This window comes from Sapajus apella, unplaced genomic scaffold (assembly GCF_009761245.1).
Source record: "Sapajus apella isolate SASKATOON/1434 unplaced genomic scaffold, GSC_monkey_1.0 scaffold16, whole genome shotgun sequence".
NCBI classification, from domain to species: domain Eukaryota; kingdom Metazoa; phylum Chordata; class Mammalia; order Primates; family Cebidae; genus Sapajus; species Sapajus apella.
Window position 1 is genome coordinate 16,456,037 of NW_022436956.1, and position 17,909 is coordinate 16,473,945.

Consider the following 17,909-nt stretch of genomic DNA (forward strand, 5'->3'; position numbering starts at 1 on the left):
TTTTTTTTTTTTTTTCTTTTGAGATGGAGTCTTGCTCTTGTTGCCCAGGCTGGAGTGCAATGGCATGATCTCGGCTCACTGCAACCTCTGCCTCCTGAGTTCAAGCGATTCTCCTGCCTCAGCCTCCTGAGTATCTGGGATTACGGGCATGAGCCACCACGCCCGGCTAATTTTTTGTATTTTTTTAGTAGAGATGGAGTTTCGCCATGTTGGCCAGGCTTGAATTCTTGACCTCGTGATCCACCTGCCTCAGCCTCCCAAAGTGCTGGAATTAACAGGTATGAGCCACCGAGCCCAGCCCAGAAAGTCTTCATGCTTTAATAAGGATGAGGTGAGTATGATAGAGATCTGGAACATGATCTGTATTCTCCAGGACTATAGAAAGGAGAAGATGACCACCTTCTATAAATCTGATCCCTGTCTTGAGCAGCTCTCCATCCGCCCCGCCCACAATGATCTGTCATGGTAGTCCTGATCATCATAGCTCAGATCATGCTCTCTGTCAGTAATCCCAACTGTGAGACCTGCCCTAGGTAGGTCTCCACATGTAAATTCCTGGTGTTGGTGTATGTGGTCTTTGTTTTTTTTTTTTTTTGAGACAGAGTTTCACTGTTGTTGCCCAGCAACGGCATGATCTTGGCTCACTGCAACCTCCGCCTCCCACGTGCAATCGATTCTCCTGTCCCAGCCTCCCAAGTAGCTGGGATTACAGGTATGTGCCACTACACCTGGATAATTTTGTATTTTTAGTAGAGATGGTGTTTCTACATGTTGGTCAAGCTGGTCTCGACCTTAGGTGATCCTCCTGCCGTGGCTTCCCCAAGTGCTGGGATTACAGGCATGAGCCACCTCCGCCTCCTGGGTTCAGGCAATTCTCCTGCCTCAACCTCCTGAATAGCTGAGATTACAGGCACGCACCACCATGCCCAGCTAATATTTTGTATTTTTAGTAGAGATGGGGTTTCACCATGTTGACCAGGATGGTCTCGATCTCTTGACCTCGTGATCCACCCGCCTCGGCCTCCCAAAGTGCTGGGATTACAGGCTTGAGCCACCGCGCCCGGCACCAGTCGTTTCTTAATGCCTCAGAGAAGGGGTTTTTATTTTTATTTTTTAGGCCTCCAGGAAGTACAGATGTCAGAGGCGTTTGAACCAGAGTGACCCCATCTTGAATTGTGCTGGGTAAAATGAGGCTGAGACCTACTGGGCTGCATTCCCAGGAAGTTCAGCCATTCTAAGTCACAGGATGGGATAGGAGGTCAGCACAAGATGCGGGTTACAAATACCTTGTTGATAAAACAGGTTGCGGTAAAGAAGGATTACAGACGTAAGCCCCCCTACCTAGCCCATGTTTTTTCTTACACACATCTTGCAATTTTTTTTTTTTTTTTTAGATGGAGTCTCGCTCTGTCACCTAGGCTGGAGTGCAGTGGTACGATCTTGGCTCACTGCAACCTCTTCCTCCAGGGTTCAAGCAATCCTCTCCCCTTAGACTCCTGAGTAGCTGAGACTACAGGTCCACACCACCACGCCCGAACTTCCTAGGAATGCAGCCCAGTAGGTCTCAGCCTCATTTTACCCAGGGTAAACAAGCTGAGTGCAATGGTCACAACAAGCACAGTGCCTCAGTGTAAGTGTTGTATGATCTATGTTCAAAGCAATTGATCGTGTTCTTGAACCAAACTGCGGTCTGCTCACCACAGTAGCAGAGCCAAACAGTGGCACTGGGATAACAGTGAGAGAAAGTGAGGCATTTGTTGCAGGCCACCAAGCAAGGAGAATCAGGAAGCTCATGCTGAAGACCCGAACTACTCCTGGATGGCTTACAGGTAAGGGTTGTTTTTTTTTTTTTTTTTTTTTGAGACCAAGTCTTGCTTTGTCACCAGGCACTAGCCTGGAGTGCAGTGGCACGATATCAGTTCACTGCAACCTCTGCCTTCCGGGTTCAAGCAATTCTCCTGCCTCAGCCTCCCAAGTAGCTGGGACTACAGGTGTGCACCACCACATCCAGCTAATTTTTGTATTTTTCAGTAGAGACGGGGTTTCACCATATTGGCCAGGATGGTCTCGATCTCTTGACCTCGTGATCCGCCCTCCTCAGCCTCCCAAAGTGCTGGGATTACAGGTGTGAGCCACCACACTCGGCCTTTTTTTTTTTTTTTTTTTTAAATTTTTTTCTTTTTTTTGTCCTGAGAATATTCCAAGTAAACAGGTAAGGCTTTTTAAAGGCAGACAGGCAGAGGTTACAGACAAAGTCATAAACCTGTATATGAGGGCTATACACTGGTGTTCATTGTGAGACCCATTCTCCACAAAAAAATGTTTTAATTAGCAGGGTGTGGTGGCTTGTGCCTGTGGTCCCAGCTACTTGGGAGGCTGAGGTAGGAGGATCACTTTAGCCCAGAGAGTCAAGGCTGCAGTGAGCTGAGATTGCGCCACTGCACTCCAGCCTGGGCTACAGAGCAAGACTCTGCCTCAAAAAAAAAGGAATGTTAGCCCTGGCTTCTGGGAATGACCTCCTCCAGAGCCCTCAGGAAGAAATGTAGAACAAAGAACTGTGGTCAGAGTTCAGTCCTCAGTTTCTCCTTATGTGATGCATACATGCCAGTGGGATCTGCTTGGCAGGCTTCTGTTTGGTCTGGGTTTCCATAAGACAACTCAGGGGCTATGTTAAGATGTTATCTGGCCGGGCGCGGTGGCTCACGCCTGTAATCCCAGCACTTTGGGAGGCCGAGGCGGGTGGATCACGAGGTCAAGAGATCGAGACCATCCTGGTCAACACGGTGAAAACCCATCTCTACTAAAGCTACAAAAAATTAGCTGGGCATGGTGGCGCGTGCCTGTAATCCCAGCTACTCAGGAGGCTGAGGCAGGAGAATTGCCTGAACCCAGGAGGTGGAGGTTGCGGTGAGCCGAGATCGCGCCATTGCACTCCAGCCTGGGTAACAAGAGCGAAACTCCATCTCAAAAAAAAAAAAAAAAAAGATGTTATCTTTAGTTTCTACAGGGAACAAAACACCTCCTAACTCTAACTTCCTTGGCTTAGTACAATGTTTTAAGTTACTGTTAGTTACTAAGTAAACAATGTTTTTAAGTTACTAATTTTTTTTTTTTTTTTTTTTCAGACGGAGTTTCGCTCTTGTTACCCAGGCTGGAGTGCAATGGCGCGATCGGCTCACCGCAGCCTCCACCTCCTGGGTTCAGGCAATTCTCCTGCCTCAACCTCCTGAGTGGCTGGGATTACAGGCACGCACCACCATGCCCAGCTAATGTTTTGTATTTTTAGTAGAGACGGGGTTTCACCAAGTTGACCAGGATGGTCTCGATCTCTTGACCTCATGATCCACCCGCCTCGGTCTCCCAAAGTGCTGGGATTACAGGCTTGAGCCACTGCGCCCGGCTTAAGTTACTAATTCTTTCATAAAAGCAAAGAAAATGGTCCAGTGCGGTAGCTCATGCCTATAATTCCAGCACTTTGGGAGGCCGAGGCGGGTGGATCACCTGAGGTCGGGAGTTCGAGACCAACCTGACCAACATGGAGAAATCCCATCTCTAGTAAAAATACAAAATTAGACTGGGCGTGGTGGCTCATGCCTGTAATCCCAGCACTTTGGGAGGCCGAGGTGGGCGGATCACAAAGTCGAGAGATTGAGACCATCCTGCCCAACATAGTGAAACTCCTTCTCTACGAAAATACAAAAATTAGCTGGGCGTGGTGATGGACGCCTATAGTCCCACTACTCGGGAGGCTGAGTCAGGAGAATTGCTTGAAGCTGGGGGGCAGAGGTTGCAGTGAGCCAAGATCTCACCACTGCACTCCAGCCTGGCGCCTGGCAAAAGAGCGAGACTCTGTCTCAAAAAAAAAAAAAAAAAAATTAGCCGGCTGTGGTATCACCTGTTTGTAATCCCAGCTACTCAGGAGGCTGAGTCAGGAAAATCGCTTGAACCAGGGAGGTGGAAGTTGCAGTGAGCCAAGATCAGGCCACTATACTCCTGCCTGGGTGACAGAGCAAGACACTGTCTCAAAAATAAATAAATAAATAAATAAATAAATAAATAAATAAATAAATAAATAAAGGGGAAAAAGCAGGCAGGAGGGGAAAGGGAAAGCTAAAAAAAAAAAAAAAAGAGGGAGGATAGGGTCACTTTCCTTTGAGCATTTGATTAGACTCACTGAATCCACATGTTGCACAGGAAAAGAAGGAGTTAGGCCAGTCTCAGTGGCTCACACCTGTAATCCCAGCACTTTAGGAGGCTTAGGTGGTGGATCACCTGAAGTCAGGAGATCCAGACCAGCCTGGCCAACAAGGTAAAACCCCATCTCTACTAAAAATACAAAAATTAGCTGGGTGTGGTGACCTGTGCCTGTAATTCCAGCTACTGGGGAGGCTGAGACAGGAGAATTGCTTGAAGCCAGGAGGCAGAGGTTGCAGTGAGCCAAGATCACACCACGGCACTACAGCTTGGGTGACAGAGCCAGACTCCCGTCTCAAAAAAAAAAAAAGAAAAAAAGGGGTCGAAGGAACATTCAATTCTGTATTCTCATAGGATAAGTCGCACTTTACATAAGACATAGTAAACAGAGTACAGAAAACAGTCAAATATACATTTACCTTGGAGTGGGTGGGGACGGTGGTTTCTAGTCTCCTCTTGTCCCTTATCCACCCCCATGCCCCACCCACAAAGATAAGCTGTTAATTTACGTTGTCAGGGTGAGAGAGGCTGCCTGTGACCTTCTATCTGCAGCTATCAGTTTAGAATCAAAAGGAAAGGCACTTGTTCCCACCCCCTGCCATGACTCAGCTTCCAAACTTAACTTTTCCCTTTCGGCATAGTGAATATGGGCTCCCAAGATTTTATTTTTCCTTTCCCACTTTCTTGCTTATCAAATTCCTCATTTACATCTCAAGGTTAGCTAGGTGCCTGGAACTCCCTTGAGGAAAGAACGCAAGCTTTCCTTTTCTTTTCATGCTGGGAGTGAGTGGGGAGAGGCCACTGGCCTCTAAGAGGGAATCCTGCTCTGTCTCAATCACAGGGTCTCTGCTAAGATAATACAGCCTTCTAACATGCTGCTAGCCATAGACAATATGGAACACCTAAATCAAGCTTGTCCAACCCACAGCCCGCAGGCCACATGTGGCCCAAGACAGCTTTGAATGTGGCCCAATGCAAATTCATAAACTTTCTTAAAACATGAAAATTTTGTTTTTTTTTAGCTCGTCAGGTATCGTTAGTGTATTTTATGTGTAGCCCAAGACAATTCTTCCAGTGCAGCCCAGGGAAGCCCAAAGATTGGGCACCTCTGAAAATCAAGTCACATGGCCGGGCGCGGTGGCTCACACCTGTAATCCCAGCACTTTGGGAAGCCGAGGTGGGTGGATCACAAGGTCAAGAGGTCGAGACCATCCTGGCCAACATGGTGAAACCCCGTCTCAAAAAAAAAAAAAAAGAAGAAAATCAAGTCACTGTAGTGGGGTTTCACAACCTTTTTTTACCCAGGCCTCAGAGCTAAGAAAGTGCAGGGGCCCAGGGTCTGTAGCCTGAGGCAGGCCAGGCCCCTTTGGGAAAGGACCCTGCAACCTGACTTTTCTCCATGTTGTTACTGTCAGGCCTCCACGTGCAAGCCTGGACCCAGAAAGTCTGAAGTCCTGCCTGCCTCCGCTGATCGCCCCCCACCCCCCCTGCATTTGCCATGATCCCTGATCGCCTACTTGAGCTTCCCTGCCCCCACATTACGCTTCTCTTCCCACCCTGCCATCTTAAATGTTATTATGATAATGTGAATACTCCTCACCCCACCCTGCCACCTTAACTGTTCTTGCTCTGTGAGTATCCCTTCGCACCACCCTACCATCTTAACTGTTCTTCCACTTCACCCACACGCCATCGTAAGTGAACTGATGGTAATGTATACTCGTTGCCCCTACCCCCACCACTGTAACTGTTCTTACTCTATAACTTTCCACTGCCCACCCCAAACCTATAAAACCAACTCCAATCCCACAGCCCTTCACTGACACCCTTTTCGGCCTCAGTCCACCTGCACCCAGGTGAATAAACAGCTATGTCGTTTACACAAAGCCTGTTTGGAAAAATCTCTTTATTAAATGTGTTTAATATTGAGTGCTATTGGACGAAAATAACAGTTATCTTCACGCCCCATACTCACAGAGAGATCTGCAGCCATTCCCCAAGGTGACGAGGGGCAGTCACTGTGTGCAGGGGCAGATCCAGCTTTTGGGGCTGTAAATAAAAAATAAAATTCTAAGGCTCCCCCAGTCATCTGAATGGACCCCTCCTGTTGGCCAAGGGCATTCCAATGATAACCTGAAAAACGAGTTCAGACCATGACAGAAAAGGGGGTTCCATGTGCCTCATTATACCCTCCAGCATCAACATCATCAACACAGACCTTTTTTTTTTTTTTAAAGACGGGGTTTCACCGTGTGATCCGTCCACCTTGGCCTCCAAAGTGCTTGGATTACAGGCATGAGCCACTGCCCCGGGCCCATCAACACAAACCTTAAGTCTGATAAGAAACGTTTACAATCTATTCTCTCTGAAGCCTGCTACTTGGAGGCTTCATCTACATGATAAAACCTTGGTCTCTATATCCCCTTAACCCAAACACTTCTTTTTACTGATAACTCTTTCAACCAATTGCCAATCAGAACAATTTTAAATCTACCTATGACTTGGAAGCAGCTCCCCATACCCCAGCCTTGAGTCGTCCCACCCTTCCAGATCAAACCAATGCAAATCCTGCATGTATTGATTAATATATTATGTCTCCCTAAAACGCATAAAAGCAAGTTGTGTCCTGACCACCCTGGGCACATGTCATCAGGACCTCCTGAGACTGTGTCATGTGCCATTCTTCATTTTTGCAAAATACACTTTTTTTTTTTTTTTTTTTAAGATGATGGAGTCTTGCTCTGTCAGCAGACTGGAGTGCAGTGGCATGATCTTGGCTCACTGCAACCTCCACTTCCTGGGTTCAAGCAATTCTTCTGCCTCAGCCTCACTAGTAGCTGGAACTACAGCCGTGTGCCACCACACCCAGCTAATTTTTGTATTTTTTTTTTTTTTTTTTTAAAGACAGGAGCTGGGCGCGGTGGCTCAAGCCTGTAATCCCAGCACTTTGGGAGGCCGAGGCGGGTGGATCACGAGGTCAAGAGATCGAGACCATCCTGGTCAACATGGTGAAACCCCGCCTCTACTAAAAATACAAAAATTCAGCTGGGCATGGTGGCGCGTGCCTGTAATCCCAGCTACTCAGGAGGCTGAGGCAGGAGAATTGCCTGAACCCAGGAGGCGGAGGTTGCGGTGAGCCGAGATCTTGCCATTGCACTCCAGCCTGGGTAACATGAGTGAAACTCTGTCTCAAAAAAAAAAAAAAAAGACAGAATTTCACCATGTTGGTCAGGCTGGTCTTGAACTCCAGACCTCAGGTGATCCACCTGCCTTGGCCTCCAAAGTGCTGGGATTACAGGCTTGAGCCACCGCGCCCGGCGGGAAAATCTTTTTTTTATTTAAACAAAGTCTTGTTCAGTCGCCAGGTGCCAGACTGGAGTGCAGTGGCACTATCTCGGCTCACCACAACTTCTGCCTCCCGGGTTCAAGTAATTCTCCTGCCTCAGCCTCCTGAGTAGCTGAGACTACAGGCGTGCGCCACCACGCCCGGCTAATTTTTTGTATATTTAGTAGAGACCGGGTTTCACCATGTTGGCCAGGATGGTCTCGATCTCTTGACCTCATGATCCGCCCCCCTCAGCCTCCCAAAGTGCTGGGATTACAGGCGTGAGCCATGGCTCCCAGCCCACATTTTTTTTTTTAACTATTGCAAATTTTATAGTTGGGGAAATCTTGATCAGGTTTCTTTTGTATATGAGCTGTAAGATTTGTTTTGTTTTAATTTAAAAAAATTTTTTTAATACAGAGACAGGATCTTGCTATGTTGCCCAGGCTGGTCTTGAATGCCTGGGTTTAAGTGATCCTCCCGTCTCAGCCTCCCAAAGTGCTGGGATTACATGCATGAACTCCATAATATTTGGAAGCATCTTCTATAGTTTAACTTCTGGCTCCATACATTTCTTCTTTTTTTTTTTTATTTAAAGGCGGGGTTTCACCATGTTGGTCAGGCTGGTCTTGAACTCCTGACCTCAGGTGATCCACCCGCCTTGGCCTCCAAAGTGCTTGGATTACAGGCGTGAGCCACTATACCCGGCCTACTCCATACATTTCAAAGATTAGTTCCCTTCCGTTACCTGTACTTCCAGTGCCAGGGAGTGTAAGCCAGGTTCATATTTGAAGACTACTTATAACTTGCATTTATACTGTGGTACTGGATGATAGGCACAGTAGGTGGTAGAGTATTTTTGGAAGCCATTTCTATACCAGAATTGTTACCAACTACTAAATTATACACAGCAGTGACTGTGAACTTCACACAAATAGCTACTTAAAAATATCTTGCCAGCCAGGCATAGTGGCTCACTCCTGTAATCCCAGCACTTTGGGAGGCTGAAGTGGGCGGATCACTGAGGTTGGGAGTTCAAGACGAGCCTGAACAACATGGAGGAAACCCTGTCTCTACTAAAAACACAAAAAAATTAGCTGGGCTTGGTGGCATGCACCTGTAGTCCCAGCTACTTGGAAGGCTGAGGCAGGAGAATTGCTTGAACCTGCGAGGTGGAGTTGCAGTGAGCCAAGATTGCACCACTGCACTCCAGCCTGGGCAACAAGAGCGAAACTCCATCTCAAAAAAAAAAAGAAAAAATCTTTTTCCAGGTGCAATGGCTTACACCTGTGATCCTAGAAATTTGGGAGGGCAAGGTGGGTGGATTGTCTAAGGCCAGGAGTTTGAGACCAGCCTGGGCAACAGAGTGAAACCCTGTCTCTACTAAAATACAAAAAAATGTACTGTGTAGGAGGCTGAGGCAGGAGAATTGCTTGAACCCGGGAGGCGGAGGTTGCAGTGAGCCAAGATTGCACCATTGCACTCCAGCCTGGGTGACTCAGTCTCCAAAAAAAAGCTCAATAAACCCAAACAGATGTATCTCCACCTCAATTTTCCTTTAGATGGTCCCCCAAAATACCTATAACCATTCTAGTGTCTTAAGGGAAGATGAGAGAGAAGGTAATAGAGTGGAGATAGGGATTGCCATTAATATGCCTCAATCTTGTGCAATTTATTGTGTGTAACATTTTGTTTCAATAAAGTCCAACTAGTCCAGCATGGTGGCTCATGCCTATGATCCCCGCAATATGGGAGTCTGAGGAAGGAGGATCACTTGAGGCCAGGAGTTGGATACCAGCCTCAGAAACATAGTGAGACTCTGTTGCAAAAAAAAATTTTCTTTTGCTTTTTTGGATGGAGTCTCACTCTGTCGCCCAGGCTGGAGTGCAGTGTCACAATCTCGGCTCATTGAAGCCTCCACCCCCTGGGTTCAAGCAATTCTGCTTTAGCCTCCTAAGTAGCTGGAATTACGCCCAGCTAATTTTTCATATTTTTAGTAGAGACCAGGTTGCACTATGTTGGCCAGGCTGGTCTCGATCTCCTCACCTCATGATTTACCTGCCTTGGCCTCCCAAAGTGCTGGGATTACAGACATGAGCCACCACAACCTGCCTAAAAAAATTTTTTTTTTTATTTTTTTTTTTTTTTTGAGACGGAGTTTCACGCATGTTACCCAGGCTGGAGTGCAATGGCGCGATCTCGGCTCACCGCAACCTCCGCCTCCTGGGTTCAGGCAATTCTCCTGCCTCAGCTTCCTGAGTAGCTGGGATTACAGGCACGCACCACCATGCCCAGCTAATTTTTTTGTATTTTTAATAGAGACGGGGTTTCACCATGTTGACCAGGATGGTCTCGATCTCTTGACCTCGTGATCCACCCGCCTCGGCCTCCCAAAGTGCTGGGATTACAGGCTTGAGCCACCGCGCCCGGCCAAATTTTTTTTTTTTTTAAGATGAGGTTTCACCATGACGGCCAGGCTGATCTTGAACTCCTGACCTGAGGTGATCCATCCACCTCGGCCTTCCAAAGTGCTAGGATTACAGGCGTGAGCCACGATGCCTGGCCAATTTTTTTTGTTTTTGTTTTTGTTTTTTTCTTTACTTCCTGTTGATTTTCAATTTTTTTTTGTTTTAATTAGCAGGACGTGCTGGTGTGCATGCACCTGTAGCCCTAGCTACTTGGGAGCCTGGGATGGAAGGATCACCTGAGCCCTGGAGGTTGAGGCTGCAATGAACTACAATCATGCTACTGCACTCTAGCCTAGGCAACAAGGTGAGACACCATCTCTAAAAATAATAATAATAAAGTCTGGCCAGGTGCTGTGGCTCACACCTATAATCCCAGCACTTTGGAAGGCTGGGGCAGGCAAATCACTTGAGGCCAGGAGTTGGATGTCAACCTGGCCAACATGGGGAAACCCTATCTCTACCAAAAAAATATTAAAAATTAGCCTGGAGTGGTGGCGTGCATCTGTAGTCTCAGCTACTTGGGAGGCTGAGGCAGGAGAATCGCCTGAACCGGCAGGCAGAGGTTGTAGTGACCTGAGATTGCGCCATCGCACTCTGACCTGGGCAACAAGAGCAAAATTCCATCTCAAGAAAAAGAAAAAAAGTTTAGAGTACAATGGTAAGAAATGTAAGGGTGTCAGTTTCTGTTTTTAGAACAGAAGCATAACAGATCCACCAAATGCATCCTGTGTTCCCTCTCCTACCTGGGTTCCTCCCCTACCCAGGTGACTGTCTGCTCTCCTGAATGGACGGTGTATCAGTCCCCTTCATGCTTTAAAAAAAATTTTTTTAGATGAAGTCTCGCTCTTGTCTCCCAGGCTGGAGTACAATGGCATGATCTCAGCTCACTGCAACCTCCTTCTCCTGGGTTCAAGTGATTCTCCTGCCTCAGACTCCTGAGTAGTTGGGATTACAGGCACCTGCCACCACACCCGGCTATTTTTTTTTTTTATTTTTATTTTTGTATTTTTAATAGACATGGGGTTTCGCCACGTTGACCAGCCTGGTCTCAAACTCCTGACCTCAGATAATCTGCCTGAATCAAGCCTCCAAAAGTGCTGGGATTGCAGGTGTGAGCCACTGCGCCCGGCCTCAAATTTATTGAGTCTCTTATTGCTTTAACCCAGGAGGTGGAGGTTGTAATGAGCCAAGATCTCGTCATTGCACTCCAGCCTGGGTGACACAGCAAGACTCAGTCTCAAGAAAAAAAAATGTATTAAGTCTCTTGTATTACTTTTTCTAGTTTTATTTATTTGTTTATTGTTCATACATTTGTTTGTTTGCTTTGGCTTGGAAGTGATGGATTTTACTCCTAGTCTCTCATGCTTACCTCTATCCACATTTCTCACATGTGCCCTGAATTACAGAATTTACAGCTAATCAGAAATCGCTCCCTCCCTGCAGGAGGAAAGGCCTTGGGCGCCCTTAGCTCTGATCACACCTTCCTTCTTACAGGCTGTCACCAGGCATCTGGGCTGACTTTGTTTTCATGCCTCCAACCAATCACCGTCATTGCTGCTGTGGTTCCCACCATGGGTCTGCTGTGGACTTACCCACATGTTTACCAGGGTCTGTGCTCTTCATTGCTTTCAGTGCTCTCTCACTCCTTTTGAGGTCAATTTCCTTTCTCTTAACAAAACTGTGTTAGCAGCTGTCTTGCTGATATGTTAGGATAAACTCTTTCAGTCTTCCTCTGAAAAGATCTTGTTTTCATTTTTAAATTTTGTTTTGTTTCAGAAAATTTTCATGTGGAGCTTCCCATTGATGAAAAGATCTTTATTTCATGTTTACTTGTTGTGGTGAATTATCAACAAAGATGCCACCAACAGTTCTGTCCACCCCTGTATGTCACTCCTCTCATCAAGGCATGGAATTTGGCCGGGCACAGTGGCTCATGCCTGTAATCCCAGCACTTTGGGAGGTCGAGGTTAGTAGATCACATGAGGTCAGAAGTTTGAGAGCAGCCTGGCTAACATGGCGAAACCCCATCTCTACTAAAAATACAAAAATTAGCCAGGCGTGGTGGTGCATGCCTATAGTCCCAGCTACTCAGGAGGCTGAGACAGAAGAATCGCTTCAACCCGGGAGGCGGAGGTTGCAGTGAGCCAGGATCCTGACGCTGCCCTCCAGCCAAGGCAACAGAGGGGGAAAAAAAAAAAAAAAGACAAGACGTGGAATTTGGCTGGGTGCGGTGACTCATTCTTATAATCTCAGCACTTTTGGAGGCTGAAGCAGGCAGATCATTTGAGATCAGGACTCAAGACCAGCCTGGCTAACATGGCGAAAGCCCATTTTTGGCAAAAATACAAAAATTGGCTGGGTGTAGTGGTGCATTCCTGTAATCTCCATTACTCGGGAGGCTGAGGCAGGAGAACTGCTTGAACCTGGGAGGTGGATGTTGCAGTGAGCTGAGATTTTGCCACTGCACTGCAGCTTCAGTGACAAAGTGAGACTCAGTCTCAAAAAAAAAAAAAAAGCCAGGTGCCTGGTGGCTCACACCTGTAATCCCAGCAGTTTGGGAGGCCGAGGTGGGCGGATCACAAGGCATAAGGTCAGGAGTTTGAGACCAGCCTAGATAACATGGTGAAACCCTGTCTCTATTAAAAATACAAAAATTATCCAAGGTGATTCCCTCTCAAGGAGACATCCACTGCCCCTCTCAGGAAAGTAGCAACTTGGAATAGAATCTTGCATGCCTAAGGTCTTTGGGGAACAGAGATACTTATTTCCTCTGCCTTCCTTAGCTGCCTATGTGGATACCCACGTGTAATCCCTTCGGGATAGATTCTCATGCACATGCTGAAGAGTTGTCTTTCTTTCTTTCTTTCTTTCTTTCTTTTTTCTCATTTTTCTCCCCTTATAAACCCATTGATAAGGTTTCTTCAGTCATCAACTATGATCTTCCCACCAACAGGGAAAACTATATCCACGGAATCGGTTGAGGTGGTCAGTTTGGCTGTAAGGGTGTGGCTATTAACATGGTGACAGAAGACAAGAGGACTCTTCAGGATATAGAGACCTTTTACAACACCTCCATTGAGGAAATGCCCCTCAATTTTGCTGCCCTTATTTGAGGGGCTATCCTGCCACCTAGGCCCAGCCAGAGTTCAGTCTTGGGGGGGCTGAAGAAGAACAGCAGGAGGAGGAGGGAAGGGAGTCAAGGGATGGACATCTTGTCATTTTTTTTTTCTTTGAATAAATGTCACTTGTTGAGGCAAAACCAAACAAACAAAACAAAAATTGGCCAGGCACGGTGGCTCACACCTGTAATCCCAGCACTTTGGGAGGCCGAGGCAGGCAGATCACCTGAGGTCGGGAGTTCCAAACCAGCCTGACCAGCATGAAGAAACCCCATGTCTACTGAAAATACAAAATTAGCCAGGCCTGGTGGTGCATGCCTGTAATCCCAGCTACTTGGGAGGCTGAGGCAGGAGAATCACTCGAACCTGGGAAGCGGAGGTGGAGGTGAGCTGAGATGGTGACATTGCGCTCCAGCCTGGGCAACAAGAGTGATAAATAAATAAATAAATAAAATAGGCCAGGTGTGGTGGCTCATGCCTATAATCCCAGAACTTTCGGAGGCCGAGGTGGGCAGATCACCTGAGGTCAGGAGTTTGAGACCAGCCTGGCTAACATGGTGAAACCCAATTTCTGATATAAATACAAAATATTAGCTGGGTGTGGTGGTGCGTACCTGTAATCCCAGTTACTCAGGAGGCTGAGGTTGGAGAATCACTTGAACCCAGGAGGCGGAGGTTGCAGGGAGCCAAGATCACACCATTACACTCCAGTTTGGGCAACAAGAGCAAAACTCCATCTCAAAAAAAAACAAAACAAAACACAAAAAACAAAAATTAGGCTGGGCGCGGTGGCTCAAGCCTGTAATCCCAGCACTTTGGGAGGCCGAGGCGGGTGGATCACAAGGTCAAGAGATCAAGACCATCCTGGTCAACATGGTGAAACCCCGTCTCTACTAAAACTACAAAAAATTAGCTGGGCATGGTGGCGCGTGCCTGTAGTCCCAGCTTCTCAGGAGGCTGAGGCAGGAGAATTGCCTGAACCCAGGAGGCGGAGGTTGCGGTGAGCCGAGATCACGCCATTGCACTCCAGCCTGGGTAACAAGAGCGAAACTCCGTCTCAAAAAAAAAAAAAAAAAAAAAAAATTAGCTGGGCATGGTGGCGTGTGCCTATAATCATCATAGTTACTCAGAAGGCTGAGGCAGGAGAACTGTTTGAACCTGGGAGGCAGAGGTTGCAGTGAGCTGAGATTTGGCCACTACCCTCTAGCCTAGGCGACAGAGTGAGGCTCCGTCTCAGAATAAAAAAAAAAAAAAAAAGAAGAGGAAGCAGCATTTATTTGCCTTCCCATTAAATCTGGACTGGGCTTGTGACTCATTTTGACTAGTGGAAAGTGGAAGTGATATGATGCTAGGTCTAGGCTTGGCCTTAGGAGGCCTGGCAGTTTCCATTTTCACCCTCTTGGGAGCCAGCCATTATGAAACCAAGTTCACCTGCTTTACTGGAGAGAGAAAGGACCTGGAAGATGAAAGACAACAAAGGGAGAGAGGGATGCCCAGCCAGCCACCAGCCATCCTGATCCCTTCAGCTGAGGCACTGAATGGGGGTGAGTGAAGCTGGCGGATCTCACAGTCCCAGTTGAGCTACCTCGGCCAAAACACCACCTAGAACACAGATGAGCCATCCCAACCGAGCCCCGCCAAACTACAGAATTGTGAACAAATACATGGTGGTGGGTTTTTATTTATTTATTTATTTGAAACAGGGTCTTGCTTTGTTGCCCAGGCCTGAGTTCAGTGGCGTGATCACAGCTCACTGTAGACTTGACCTCCCGGACTCAAGTGATCCTCCTGCCTCAGCCTCCTGAGTAGCTGGGATTACATGCACACACCACCACATCTGGCTAATTTTATGAATTTTTTTGTAGAGATGGGGTTGCACTGTATTGGCCAGGCTGGTCTTGGACTCCTGGGCTCAAGGAGTCCTCCTGCCTCAGCTTCCCAAACTGCTGGGGTGGTAGACATGAGCCACTGTGCCTGGCCGGTGGTAGTTGTTTTAAGCCACTAAGTTTTAAAGTTTTTTTTTTTTTTTTTTTTTTTTTTTCTGGGACGGAGTTTCGCTCTTGTTACCCAGGCTGGAGTGCAATGGCGTGATCTCGGCTCACCGCAACCTCCGCCTCCTGGGTTCAGGCAATTCTCCTGCCTCAGCCTCCTGAGTCGCTGGGATTACAGGCACGTGCCACCATGCCCAGCTAATTTTTTGTATTTTTTAGTAGAGACGGGGTTTCACCGTGTTGACCAGGATGGTCTCGATCTCTTGACCTCGTGATCCACCAGCCTCGGCCTCCCACAGTGCTGGGATTACAGGCTTGAGCCACCGCGCCCGGCCCCAGTTTTAAAGTTATTTGTTATGCGGCAACAGGTAACAAAAACACCGCTGAGTGGAATTTTGGCATTGAAAATTCCAACTCAGGAGTGGGTGGGTTGAATTCTAGGATGAGTTATTTCTTGTCAGCACTTTGAATTTAGAATTCCACTGATTTCTGTCTTCTTTTGCTTGGCAGGTAATCTTTCAAGTTTTTTATTTTTGTTTTTGTTTTTTGAGATGGAGTCTCTCTGTCACCCAGGCTACAGTGCAGTGGAACGATCCTGATTCACTGCGATCTTCGCCTCCCAGGTTCAAGCCGTTCTCTACTGCCTCAGCCTCCCAAGTAACTGGTACCATAGGCATGTGCCACCATGCCCAGATAATTTTTGTATTTTTAGTAAAGACAGGGTTTCACCATGTTGGCCAGGCTGGTCTCGAACTCTTGACCTTAGATGATCCACCCACCTTGGCCTCCCAAAGTGCTAGGATTATAGTCCTGAGCCACCATGCCCGGCCCCTCAGTTTTTTTTTTTTTCCTTTCATTCTTTCTTTTTTCTTTCTTTTTTTTTTTTTTTTGCCAGATAAAAGAATTCAAAAGGAAGCTCAGGTTGTTTTTTAAATCATCTCTTTGTCCTCGGTGTTATTTGGTTCCTCTAAAATGTATTTAACACAGTCTTGTCGTTTATTTATTCTGCTCAGGAATTGTTGTGCTGCTATACCTCCACCTTCTCTTCCTTTCTTCTTTCTTTTTAAATTTTTTTAAAAGTTTTTTTTTAAAGACGGGGTTTCACCATGTTGGTCAGGCTGGTCTTGAACTCCTGACCTCAGGTGATCCACCCGCCTTGGCCTCCAAAGTGCTTGGATTACAGGCGTGAGCCACCACACCTGGCCCTTCTTTTAAAATTTTTATTTTTGTAGAGCTGCTGTCTCCCTTTGTTGCCCAGGGTAGTCTTGAACTCCTGGGTCGAGATCCTCCTGCCTTAGACTCCCAACATGTTGAGATTATAGGTGTGAGCCACCACTCCTGGCCCCCTTCCTTTTTTCCCTGCAAATTTTTTTAATGCCTATTATGTGCAATAATAAAATATGATTTTAAGTGTTGGGGACTAAATAGTGAACAAAAAGAGAGAAAGTCACTATCCTCATGATAGTGACATTTTATTTTATTTACATGGACAGTGCTCACTTTGCAGCACATATGCTAAAATTGGAACAATACGGAGAAGATTAGCATGGTCCCAGCACAAATATGACATGCAAACTCATAAACTATTCCATATCTAAAAAAAATAAAATTAATAATACATTTACATTTTGTTTTATAGAGACAGGGTCTCACTATGTTTCCTAGGCCGGTTTTGAACTTCTGACTTCAAGCGATCCTCCCGCATTAGCCACCGTGCCTGGCCTAAGCTTTACATTTTAGTTAGAGAAAGAGCCTGGGAATGAAGCTATCATGGAGAAGAGCAGAGCTGAGATTTAAAGGGAGTAGATCCTGAAGCCTGATTGAAAGCGGCAGCATTTCCCACCTGAACTCAACTATACTTATCTTCAGCAACATGAGCAATAACTGATCCTTGTTGTTTAAGGCAATTTAAATAGATTTCTATGTCAATTACAAGTGAAAAGGTATTCATTGTTAGGTGCCCAGCCTCGGCCTGATCTAGATGTTCTTTCTCTGCAATTTTGAATTTGTATCTTCACTTAATTAGCTGATTTGAAAATTAATTAAATTAGGCTAGGCACAGTGGCTCAAACTTGTAATCCCAGCACTTTGGAAGGCAGCATGTGCCTGTAATCCCAGCTTCTTGGGAGACTGAGGCAGGAGAATCACTTGAACCTGTGAGGTGGAGGTTGCAATGAGCCGAGATCACGCCACTGTACTCCAGCCTGGGCGACAAAGAGAGACTCACTCTAAAATCAAAAATTAATTAAATTAATTAATTTTGTTTATATTTGGCCATGTTTCAAGAAAAATTTAATACCACTTACAAAGACATAAAACAGGCCGGGCGTAGTGGCTCACGCCTGTAATCCAAGCACTTTGGAGGCCAAGGCGGGCGGATCACCTGAGGTCGGGAGCTCAAGACCAGCCTGACCAACATGGTAAAACCCTGTCTTAAGAAAAAAAAAAAAAAAAAAACGGCCGGGCGCGGTGGCTCAAGCCTGTAATCCCAGCACTTTGGGAGGCCGAGGCGGGTGGATCACGAGGTCAAGAGATCGAGACCATCCTGGTCAACATGGTGAAACCCCGTCTCTGCTAAAAATACAAAAAATTAGCTGGGCATGGTGGCACGTGCCTGTAATCCCGGCTACTCAGGAGGCTGAGGCAGGAGAATTGCCTGAACCCAGGAGGCGGAGGTTGCGGTGAGCCGAGATTGCGCCATTGCACTCCAGCCTGGGTAACATGAGTGAAACTCCGTCTCAAAAAAAAAAAAAAAGAAAAAGACATAAAACAAGATAACATAATTTAGAAGCATAACTGTGCTTATTAAATC

At 46.6% G+C, this 17,909-nt stretch overlaps 2 non-coding genes across 2 annotated transcripts; both read left to right on the top strand.

The window, feature by feature from the left end:
• The first annotated feature begins 12,643 nt into the window (after positions 1-12,643).
• On the top strand, positions 12,644-12,782 carry LOC116556449. The gene has a single exon (XR_004270999.1). It is a non-coding gene; the product is annotated as a small nucleolar RNA SNORA67 (small nucleolar RNA).
• Positions 12,783-16,589: 3,807 nt separating this feature from the next.
• Positions 16,590-16,695, top strand: LOC116556498. The gene has a single exon (XR_004271041.1). It is a non-coding gene; the product is annotated as a U6 spliceosomal RNA (small nuclear RNA).
• The last annotated feature ends 1,214 nt before the right edge of the window (positions 16,696-17,909 follow it).